General features: G+C 34.2%; 1 protein-coding gene across 4 annotated transcripts in view; it reads left to right on the forward strand.

The window, feature by feature from the left end:
* The window catches only part of mor (SWI/SNF- related protein mor), a 442,374-nt gene that overhangs the window by 229,261 nt on the left and 200,696 nt on the right, over positions 1-12,417 (forward strand). The gene's annotated exons all lie outside the window — the stretch shown is intronic.

Raw genomic sequence — 12,417 nt, forward strand, 5'->3', positions numbered from 1 at the left:
ATTACACAAGTACAACAGAAACACATGGAGCATGGATGCTTGCACATGGTCAGTCATTGTTCAGCAGGTGCATCTGCTAGTTAGCAGAGAAATTAAGTTGAGAGATCTAATGAGTGATTTCCAAATGTTACGCAAAATCATCCCTTGGTTTCTGTTTAGAGTACCTTGTGAGTGGCTTACCACTGTAAAACCTCTTTGTTGTTGTGGGAGCTGTAGTCCTTCTATATATGGCATGGAGCTCTTATCCCATTCAGTGTTTTGGTAAGTGTCGAAGAAACAGAATGCCAAGCCTGAAATGTCCTCTCTGTTGTTATTGACGTCTCCAATATGCTCTGTTTGTCTTATTTCTAAACTTCTCAAAGTTTGCTCTGTGTAATTAAGGCCACAAGAACATGGAATATTGTAAACTGCAGGATGTTTGTTGAAAGAATTGTGGTCCTTGGGTGAGCTTTACAGATTTTGTACTGTCATGATGGGTTTGAAGGCTACTCTAATGTCATAAGATTTCAGATGAGCAATTTTTTTTTTTTTTTTTTTTTGGAGACCAGAAGGAGTGCAGTAACTATCATGGCATCTCTCTGCTCAACCTGCCTGGGAAAGTGTATGCTAAGTGCTTGGAAAGACGGTGCAAGAGCATAGTTGAGTCAAAGTTCCAGGAAGAACAATGTGGCTTTCGTCCTGGTAGAAGCACAACTGACCAAATCTTCACTTTAAGGTAAGTCTTTGAGAAATCTTGGGAATATGCCAAGAATGTCTACACATGTTTTGTGGACTTGGAGAAGGCATATGACCGGGTTCCTCGGGATAAGCTTTGGCAAGTAGTGCAGGAGTATGGAGTGGAATGGCCAACTATTAGCTGCCATCAAGTCCCTGTATGAATGCCCAGAGTTTTGTGTCAGGGTAAACAGCACAAAGTCTGAACCTTTCACAGTCTCCGTTGGCCTCTGCCAAGGGTGTGTTCTGTCACCCCTCCTTTTCATAATATTTATGGACTGGATTGATAGGCACAGCCGAGGCAGTGAGTGTGTCAGAATTGGAAGATGTAGCATTGGATGTCTGCTTTTTGCAGATGACCTAGTTCTGCTTAGCTCTTCCACAGATGACCTCCAGCGGACCCTGGATAGGTTTGTAGCTGTTTGTGCAGATGCCGGAATGAAGATCAGTGTGGCCAAAACTGAAACATTTGTGGTCTCAAGACAACCATCCCAGTGCACTCTACATGTAAGTGGAGTCCCAATGAGGCAGGTGGAGAAGTTTAAATACCTTGGGTCCATATTCACGAATGATGGAAAATGGGACGTAGAGCTAGATACTCGAATTGGCTTAGCAAGCTCAATATTGCGGGAGCTTGGCCATTCGGTAGTATTGAAGCGGGAAAGCCAGAAGGCAAAGCTGGCTGTCTTCAATACAGTCTATGTCCCATCCTCACCTATAGTCATGAGAGTTGGGTAATGACTGAAAGAATGCAGACACGAATCCAAATGGACTCATGACCTGTGTGGGTTGGCTTATGGTACACACCAAGAGAAATGCCTCCAAGTAGGGGTAGCTCTTGATTTTAAAATCTGAATAAAGCATTAAATTTCTTGATACATCTGTTTTTGGTATTAAGATAAGTTTTATTATGCATATCATTCGTTATATTATCTCGACAATAAGTACAATAAAATCAATCTAGCATTTTAAAGGAAGGGTTCAATTTTGCAGTCGTGCCAGAGCACATTCCAAAAATAGATATTATGTGCAACATAGAAAAGGCCCTTTACTTTCTACCCGAACATGTTGCAAATGACATTAGATTAAAGACCGCCAATTCTTCTTTTGTCTTCTTGTCATCCTAAAAAGAATATCAGCTCCTTAGAAAAAAAGAGCACTGTCTAATTTAAAGAAGAATAAAGATATTATAGTACTTATGGCTGATAAAGGCAATTCAACTGTGATATGACAGATTATATGTCCAAAATTTAAATTTTACTTTCAGATATCTCTACTCACTCTCCATTAGATTATGACCCTACTTGGACAAACCATGTAGAAACATAACCTTTTACAGAACATGATTACATGGTCCACGGATCTTAAGAAAAAATTTAAATCAATGCCTCCCTTAACTCCACGTTTATATGGATAACTAAAAGTACAGAGGACTAATATTCCTCTTTGACCAATCATAGGTGGTATTAGCTCGCTGACTTATTTGTTATCAAAACATCTTGCTAATCTTCTTAAAGAGCACATTAGACACACAGACACCTATATCAAAAATACGCAGCAACACTTTGTTGAGAAACTGGAAGAAATTTCTATCTCACAAACAGACATTCTAGCTAGTCTGGATATTGTATCGATATTTACAAATATTCCTGTGGACAAAGTCATGGTACTTATAGATAATCTGTTGCCTTTCAATGAGAAGCCCTCTATCTCCTGCCTGTGTGGACTTATTCATGTAAAAGTTTGAAAAAGATGTCTTGTTATATACTAATCCTAAACCGTGAATTTGGTGGGGATATCATCATCATCATCATACGTATCAAGGATTTAGGCCTAGTATGGCCTGTTCCGACCTTAGAAGTCATCGTTTAAGAGGACGTCCTGGTTTTCTTTTTCCTAATGGCTTGTACTTTAAGGCTTGTTTTGGTAATCTTTCTGTTTTCATTCTTTGAACGTGTTCCATCCATCTATGTTTATATTTTTTAATTTTTTCAATTACTGGTTCTTGGTTTAATTCTTTCATAATATCTTCGTTTCTTTTGTGATCAAATAGGGTATACTTTGCAGTTTTTCTCATAAACTTCATTTCTGCTGTTGTTAATCTTTGTCTTTTTGTTTTATTGTCCAGATTTCGCTTCCATACATTAAGACCGGTAGGGCTAATGTATTGTATACTTTTAGTCTGGTTTGTTTTTGAACTAGGTTTGGTTTAAATATAGAGTTAATTACACCTGTTATTTTTAAATATTTTGCAATTTTTATGTTTATATCTTTTTCATATGCGATCATACATCCTAGGTAGTTAAATGAATTCACCTGTTCTAAGATCTTGTTATCTATTACTATTTTAGTTCTTGCAGGATCTTGTCCTTTAAAGGCCATAGTTTCTAATTTTTCTGTTGCTATTATCATACCATAATCTTTGGCTATCTCATTTAGATCTAAAATAGCTTTCTGTAAGTCATCTTCAGAATTTGTAATTATTATTTGGTCGTCTGCAAAGAGGAGAGTGTTTAAGTTAACTGTAGGTGAAAGTTTAATTCCTTGATGTAAATTTTTACTCCATTTTATTATTATTTCATTTAAGTAGATATTAAAAAGAGTTGCTGAGAGGGGACATCCCTGTCGGCCCCCTTGGTTTATCTCTCTTGTATATGATAGCTCATGATTTAATCTTATTTGTATTTGATTATTTTCATATATACTTGTGACAGCTTTTAGGATATTATTTGGTATTTGTCTTTCTTTTAATATGTTAAATAATATGTTTCTTTTAACTTTGTCAAATGCTTTTTCAAAGTCAATAAATGCAATATGTGTTTCTAAATTATATTCTCTTCTTTTCTCTATTATTAATTTTAGGCAGAAGGCTGGGTCTATACATGATCATCCTTTTCTAAATCCATTTTGTACCTCTAGAATAAAGTTTTTGGAATATTTCATTAGTTTGTTATTTAAGATTCTGCTGTATATTTTGTAACATGAATTTAGTATACTGATACCTCTATAGTTTTTAGGGTCATCTCTATTACCTTTCTTAAAGATAGGAATCACAATTGCTTTTTTCCATTCTATTGGGGGGATACCAGTTGAGTAAATTTTATTTAAAAATAATAAGAGTCTTCCTTTGAATCTTGTTCCTGCATATTTATATAGTTCTGAACCTAGCTTATCTTCTCCAGGTGATTTTCTGTTTCTTGTTTCTTTCAGGCTGATTTCTAATTCTTCTTCAGTTATTTCCTTTTCATTTTTGTTAATTGTTTGCCAGTTGTCTTTTTTAAAATATTTGTCTGTCCACAGTTCTGTGTAGTAATTTAGAAATTCTTCTAATTTCAATTCAGTGTTTAATTTTATGTTTTCTTTGGTATCTGCATTTAGGTGTTTCAAAATCTTATATACATTGGGTCTTATTTTATATAAATCATGTTCTAAATTAGAAACAAATTTATTCCATGATTCTCTGTCTTTTTCTGACTTCTCTTTTAGCTATGGCTCTTATTCTTTTATATTCTATTTCATCTTGTAATCTTTTACTGCTTAACCATTTGTGATAGGCTTCTTTTTTCTTTTTGATTATTTCTTTGATTGTATCATCCCAGATCTTCAGATTTTTTCTTTTATTGAATTTTTTGGTCTTTCCTAAGCTTTCATTTACTGCTGCATTTAGTATCGTTTTTATATTAAGCCATTCTATTTCTATTTCTTCATTTTGTTTTATTTTATCCAGATACTGGTTAATTCTTTGTTCATATAGCCATTGTACATTTGTGTCATTCAATAGTCTAGTTTTATAAACAAATGTTTCAATTTTTCTTTCTGTTCTTGTTACTTGTAGCCATTTAGGTGGTAATCTTAATTTTATTTTAACAAGGAAGTGGTCACTGCTTATTTCGTATCCTCTGTGAACTCTAACATCTAGTGAAAATTTTGATGTCTTTTCATTTAATATGAAGTAATCTAATATTGATTTCCATCCTCTTGCTGCCCAAGTATATTTATGTATGTCTTTATGTTTATAGAAGGAATTCATTATTTTTAGGTTATTATAAACTACAAAGTCAATCAATTTTTTACCATTTCTGTTTGGAGTGTGTTCTCCATGTATTCCTATATTATTATTATTAATTTTCGTGTTTCCAATTCTTGCATTTAAGTCTCCTGCTAAAATTATGTAATCATTTTTATTTATTTTATTATATATGTTTTGTAGCTGATTATAAAAATCAATATTATCCTGTTCTCTTCCTTCTTCTGGGGCATATAAACCAATTATTGTTAAATAGCCTCTATCTATTTTTATTCTAGCTTCTATTATTCTTTCATTCCATAATTTATAATGTTTTAACTGTTTTGAAAGGGAGTTATGAATCCAAATCATGACTCCTGCTTGTGCTCTTTGGTCTCTGTCGACTCCACTGTATATCACATTAAAATTTTCAGTTCTCATAGTTCCTTTTAATTTCTTTTTTGTTTCAGTGATTACTGCTATTTTAAAATTTCTTTCATTTAATAACTGGTCTAATTCTATTTCTTTATATGCTATTCCTCTTACATTCCAGTTTGCTATGTATATTATATTTTGTCATTTCCATTTTCGTTTTCCCTTTCCCATTCCAGGGTCGTTTCCCATAGATTCAATCCGATTATCTTTTTCTGTCAGCTTACAAGTATGGTTATGTTCTCCATGTCAGGGGACTAGCCTGACGATGGAATAGTTCAGTGGTAGGGCTGCTACCTTAAGGCTTCTGAACTCGCCTTCTTCTAAATTTAAACCCATAGGAGGAATAGGGTATATTGAAGGGGAAAGGGTAGATTATAGAAGAAATATAGTAAGGTTTATAGAGAGGACATAGTTGTAAGGCCAGAAATGAAAAGACCCCATGGCCCTCGAGTACTCTAATAACACAAGGGTCATAAAGTAAGAAGAGTTGGCTGATAAGGCCTTATAGGAAAGATTAAAGTAAGTGGGTCTTCCTCAAAGTAGGAGATATGTAAACGACATATTCATAATATATTGGAAACAGAGTGTAGCATTACATGATTTTTTGGCATCTATCAAATCTTTCCACCATAAAATCAAATTCACCTTAGAACTTGAAAATGAAGGAAGATTACAATTTCTAGACATTTTGATTACGAAACAAGCAGACGGAGCCATTTCTCTTGGTGTGTACCGTAAGCCGTTATCTACACCCAGGTCGTTATCTACATTTCTTCTTGTTACACCATATTTCACAAAAATTGGGCATTATACATGCACTGAAACTAGTAGGTGACTAGTAGTATTAAATATTTATGACCAATAAACCCAGTGTTTAGTTATCTTAATTACATTAGTTTTGTAGTTGAAAATAACATACTTATCATAGAATCAGTTCTCTAAATTTTTGCTCGCATGTGCTGGTATATATTTTTATTAGCAGGAGTGGTTAGAGAAGCATGCAGAAGGTGCTTTTTATTGAAATTTTCACTTCATAAAATTCACTTTCCACATTATAGCCATTTTTAAGAGCTTTCACAAAAATTTACACTTGAACCTTCATTGCATAGTCTGATTTGAACCTGGGACCTGTATGTCATGCTGGTGACGTGCTTTCCAACATGCTACCCATCCCTGCACGATGTAGGATGGCAAGTCATTTTAACTTTCAAGATATTTAGTTATTTATATTATAAATTTAAATAAACAAAACTTTATTTTCGAATCAAAAACATTCTGCTTTTTAACTATTACTTATACAGCATTATAAATTATAATATAATTTATAATGATAATTTTAATTTATAATATAAATTATATTATAATTTAAAATTATAATATAATTTAGCAAAACAAGAAATGTTTTGCTAAATAATATTTCGGAACAGATGTGTAATAAATACAGACTTGAGAAAGTTTTCTTTATTATTTTGATGGTGGTTTGTAGTCCAGTATTTATATACCACATCTAGATTGATGTCTTTTTCTGACGTAATGGTAAGCCAAGATCTAATTCTTATTAAATTTGCCAAGTGTTCTGCTTCTAACCTATTTCTTGATGAATTTGATTCATTGGACTAAAACAGTTGACATGTGACACCTGGAATGTTCCACAAATATCCACCAAAATTATCCCATCTTGATATTTAGAGATCTTTTAAGGCAAATTGGATTAAGTCAACTTATTACTCACTTAAAGCTAGTATTTTGGGAAAGGTGGATTTATTATAACAATGTACAACTAAAAGGTTCTTAACACCTCCCCTGGACGCTGTCTATACCTCCCCAAGGGAGGTACACCCTATAGTTTGGGAAACCCTGGACTAAATACATAGTTTTTATGACATAAAATTTTGTTATACAAAATTGAACATTGATCATAGAACATAAAGGATTAATAGGAACTGTACATAAGGCACATAAATGACAATCTGAAAAAGTATAAATGCAAACAATGATGGGAGACAAAGGAAAGAATTAGAAAAATACAAAATTATTAAAATGAAAACCAGAATTATTAAATTCTAAGCTGAAATTAATATTATCTGAAATCATCATAATAAACTAAATACAGTCATACCCCCAACTTATGCAAATCCGGAGTTACGCAACACCGGCTGCATTCGCCAGTGTCACACATGCTGTGAACAAGCACTGACGTGTTTCACGCGGTCTCCATTCATACACGATTTTTATAGTCTACAAACCTTGCAATTGTTTGATGTTATGTTCTTGATTTATCACATAAAAAATAATAATGTCGTCCAAAGGAAGTAAGTCCAATTCTTCTACAGCTAGCAAGAAAAGAAAAACATTGACTTTGGAAACAAAACTCAACATTATTAAGGATTTTGAAGGCGGAATGAAAATTTGTGAGCTAGCAAAGAAGTTTGATCTACAGGAATCCACAGTAAGAACAATCATAAAAGAAAGGTTTACAGATTTTGGAGGACATAGATTCTAATGAGGAACGAATTGTAGCCACAAGGTAAAGAATAAAAAAAATCATTAGCTTGCTATGAAGAAATTTTGTGTGACAAGAAAAAGACATTATGCCATCAGACGAATCTATTAGATTTTATGAAACCATTGACATCAAAATAACTTTCTTTTTTTTATGATGCAAAATTATACGCGAATTCAACTCACGCACTTTTTGTTGGTCCCATCTATCGTGTAACTTCGGGGTATGACTGTATACGCAATCTGTTCCATTAAAATCGAAAATAACCTGAAAACTTCAGCAGTCAGTCAACTTTATATGGTCACCTCCATTTACAAAAAGGGGATGGGGTGGGAAAGGTATACAGGTAATTAACAGCTGGCCTGCATTATTGGAATTAAAGGGTAAAAGTGATTGACACAGCTGATGTGAACAAGTTTGGTTCTTAATTGAACAGAAAACAAACTTTAATTGGAGGTTACAATTGTATTGTTGATTAACTGCTGAAAATTATCAGATTATTTTTGAATTTAATCAGATTGCACATATTTTAATTAACTATGAAGATTTCAGGTAAGTGGCATTAATTTAGGCTATTGCATTATTGGAATTGAAGGGTAAAAGTGATTGACACAGCTGATGTGAACAAGTTTGGTTCTTAATTGAACAGAAAACAAACTTTAATTGGAGGTTACAATTGTATTGTTGATTAACTGCTGAAAATTATCAGATTATTTTTGAATTTAATCAGATTGCACATATTTTAATTAACTATGAAGATTTCAGGTAAGTGGCATTAATTTAGGCTATTTCAACGTTTAAAATTTTTTAAGTTATAATTCTCAATTTTAATTTTCATAATTTCATACTCTTCTATGGAATGGGTTCTTGTACTCCCTAAAGGTACCATGTAATAATCTCGTTCTCTTCTTTTTTATATCTCCTATCACAGGTGGTGGAGAACCTTTTTATGTGCACGTGCCAAAAATTTACAAATCCGCTTGCTGGCATGGTGCGCGTGCCAAAAATTTACCAATCGAGTTGCTGACATCCCATGCAGTTTTTAATAGGGGAAAATTAATCTAACTTAATTTATTTATTTATAATATTTTATAAATAATTATTTATAATATTATTTAGCGTAAAATTGATTATTGTATTATTAAATTGATTTTAATGAAGTTGGTTTGATAAAAAAAACAGTAGTGAGAAAAATATTTATGCATTGTAACTCACCATAGAAGTCAGCTGAGCAGGGAAAGCAGCAGAAGGATGTCAACTTGTTGGTGAAACGCTTACCGTATTTACTCGAATATAACTTGTTCTCACGTATAACTCGCACCCCTGATTTTACTTCATCAAAAAAGACATTAAAAAGTTTTGCATATATCTCGCACACAAAAAATGTTTGAACATTGGAACTTTTTTCACTTGGTTAGACTATAAATTATATATTTAGTGTAATCCTTTATCCAAGTGTAAGCAAACATAGTTTGTGCCTCAAGTATCTTCAGGACTGGGGCAACTTGTGGCAAGGGTGGACTGACTTCACATCACTTGCCTTAGGTATCCCATAATGCAAAGCATATCTCCTTGTGGACATGTATAATGCTATGCATAATGGGAAGGTTTACTACCCAGACCGGTTTCGACCTTTATTGAGGTCTCTTCAGTGGGAGCCAGACCAAGTGATACCAAGGTTGAAGTAATGCAGAAGTATTTTCCTATACCAGTTGCCGAAAGGTGTCACACTTTTTATTAAATTACTCTGGATTAGAGAAAGATGGAAGTTTATTCACTTGATTAGACTATAAATTGTATACATGTGGCATCTGAAAGGTTTTCAACCTAACAATAAAAAAAGCTAATTTATAATTTCAAAATTATTTTTATTTTCAACATAATCTTCCTTAAAACTAATAATTTTATTCCAGTGATGCTCCAGTGCCATTATCCTATCCGTGTAGTAGTTCTCAGTAAGATCTGCAAAACCATCTACAGCTGCAATTACCTCTTGATTAGAAGAAAAATGCTGACCAGCGAGGAAGAGTTTAGTTTTGAAAAGAGATAGAAGTCAGAGGGAAACGAATCTGGGGGATATTGTGGATGTTCCAACAATTCATAGTGCAGATCCCTTAATTTTCCCATTGCCAAAACACCTTTGTGGGCGCAGGTGCATTATCCTGATGAAAGATGATTTTTTTCTTCTGCAAACCGGGTCTTTTCTCATGATGTTTTTTCATCTGGTCTGGTTAAAAGATAGGAATAATATTCCCCGGTTATTTTGCCGGGCTGGTTGGCCGAGTGGTTAACTTGTCAGCTCTCCAGCCAAGAGGCGGTGGATTCGAATCCCACTGTGGGCATGGATGTTTGTGATTGTCCTACAAACTTTGTGTGGAAAGGGAATCTGCGATCCTACCACTTATTCTAGCAGAAGACATCGTTGTCAAAACCATGTGAGTTATGGCAGTGGCCATACGGCGTCTACGGACGTCAAATGTGAAAGGTTTTTTTTTTGTTTGTTATTGTTTTACCCTTTTCAAGATAATTAATAAACAAAATGCCTTTAGCATCCCAACACACCGATGTCATGACCTTTCCTGCTGATGGAACCGACTTTGTCTTCTTTAACGCTGAATAACCGGCTTCTGTCCACTGTTTTGTTTGCTGTTTGGATTCTGGTGTGTAATGGAATCCAGGTCTCATCCATAATAAAAAATCGAAGCACAAAATCAGTTTTATTCTTGTTAAAATGCTCCAAGCACTGTTCAGAGATTTTTATGCGAGTGCGTTTTTGATCTGCACGGCACCCATCTTGCGCAAAGCTTTTTCATTTGCAATTCTTCATGCAAAATGTATCCTACACATTCTTTTGAAATGCCTATAGTCTCAGCAATTTCATGCACTTTGACTCGCCGGTCATCCAATATCATATTGGGCACTTGATCAATGATTTCTAGTGTTGTTACATTTTTTGACTTCCTTCACATGGATCATCTTCAAGGCTGGTATGGCTATGTCTAAACTCGGCAGCCCATTTCTTAATTGTCGAAAATGAGGGAGAAGAGTGCCCATAAACTTTTATGAACTTCAAATCAATTTCTTTTGGCATTAAACCTTCTTTTACAAAGAATTTTATAACTGCACGATACTCAATTTTATCCATTTCAAGGGATACAGACAACAATTTTGCTTCAGACAGCTGTATAAAACAAACCACTTGATAGAATGACTTGCAATATCACATGGATGCTTATGACAGATGTACCAACTTAGAAAGAAAAAAAAACATCTCACCGATAGTGTTGCCATTTATGGTTGAGGCCAACCATAAATTCAGCAGAACTGCTGAACTATTCAGACCTTCAACGTATTTAATTTAATCCTTTATCCAAGCATAAGCATACAAAGTCTGCACCTGAAGTATCTTCAGGATTGGGGCAACTCGTGGCAAAGGTGGACAGACTTCACATCACTTGCCTTAGTATCCCATAATGCAAAGCACATCTTTTTGAAGTCATATTTTCACGCCTTATTATTAAATAACTCTGAATTAGAGAAAGATGTTCAGGATACCTTTTGACAACTGGTATAGAAAACTATGACTGCTGCATTACTTCAACTTTGGTATCACCTCTGGGTCTGGCTCCCACTGAAGAGACCTCAATAAAGGTTGAAAGCAGTCTGGGTAGTGACCCTTCCCATTATGCATAGCATTATGGGATACTAAGGCAAGTGATGTGAAGTCAGTCTACCTTTACTAGGAGTTGCCCCAGTCCTGAAGATACTTCAGTTGCAAACTTTGTTTGTTTACACTTGGATAAAGGATTAAACTAAATATGTAATTTAATGTTTGAACATGTTCACATCGAGGCAATAGTAACTCGCTCCCCTCGGTTAACAACACACCCTCCCCAACAGCCATTATACTGCAGATGCAAGAAAAACAAGTAGTTTTATTCACTTGTTGAGACTGTACAGACTGTACCTTATTGTATCCAATAAGGTACAGTCCTTTTGCAGTCTGTGTAATATATTTCTCAACAAATAGTGCAATTATAGATAGCTGGAATAAAAACGGCGCTAACTAATGCATCACATATCCCCTCTCACAGAAACTATGCTGTATAGACTCAAGCAAAACCATATGTTGCATCAGAAACACAGTAACTAACTAAAAACTATTGTCCAATTTTTCAATTACATGAAATAAGTGTTTGTTTTATTGCATTTGAAATTCTCGATGTCATTATGACATATCACAAAGGCTAACTTGAAATAAAATTCTACCACGAATTGAAACATGCTATATAATGTGTGTGTGAGTTTGTCTGCCAGCTGATATAAGCAGCAATAAAATTCAAACAAGGGTTGAAACTTTGTGTGAGTTGAGCGAGCCCGCTGGTAATGAGAAGTTCCGTGAGAACATTAAATAGTGAATGTTATGACAGTTTCAGATGTTATGAAATTCGTTTGAAGAGAATTAGCATTTCGACTCAAGTTGTCTTTGGGTCTCGATTTCACCAATCATATGCACATCTTCATAGCTGGTTTCTTGTAAAACAAAATTTAACTTGTACGTATTGTAACAATTAAAAAAAAATCCTGAATAATTTATAACCGTATAAAAGGATATCACCTGTAAATCGTTTATGTGCCAGCAAAATTCTCGGACGTGCCATAGGTTCGCCATCTATGTCCTATCAAATGCTACATTTGTACTTTTTTTTTTCCTGTTGTCATTTTGTATTCTCGATAAAGGATTGGATAAATTGCATCT

This window comes from Typopeltis vanoorti, chromosome 1 (genome assembly GCF_054136105.1).
Source record: "Typopeltis vanoorti isolate ZY-2024b chromosome 1, IOZ_Tvanoo_1.0, whole genome shotgun sequence".
Lineage (NCBI taxonomy): Eukaryota > Metazoa > Arthropoda > Arachnida > Uropygi > Thelyphonidae > Typopeltis > Typopeltis vanoorti.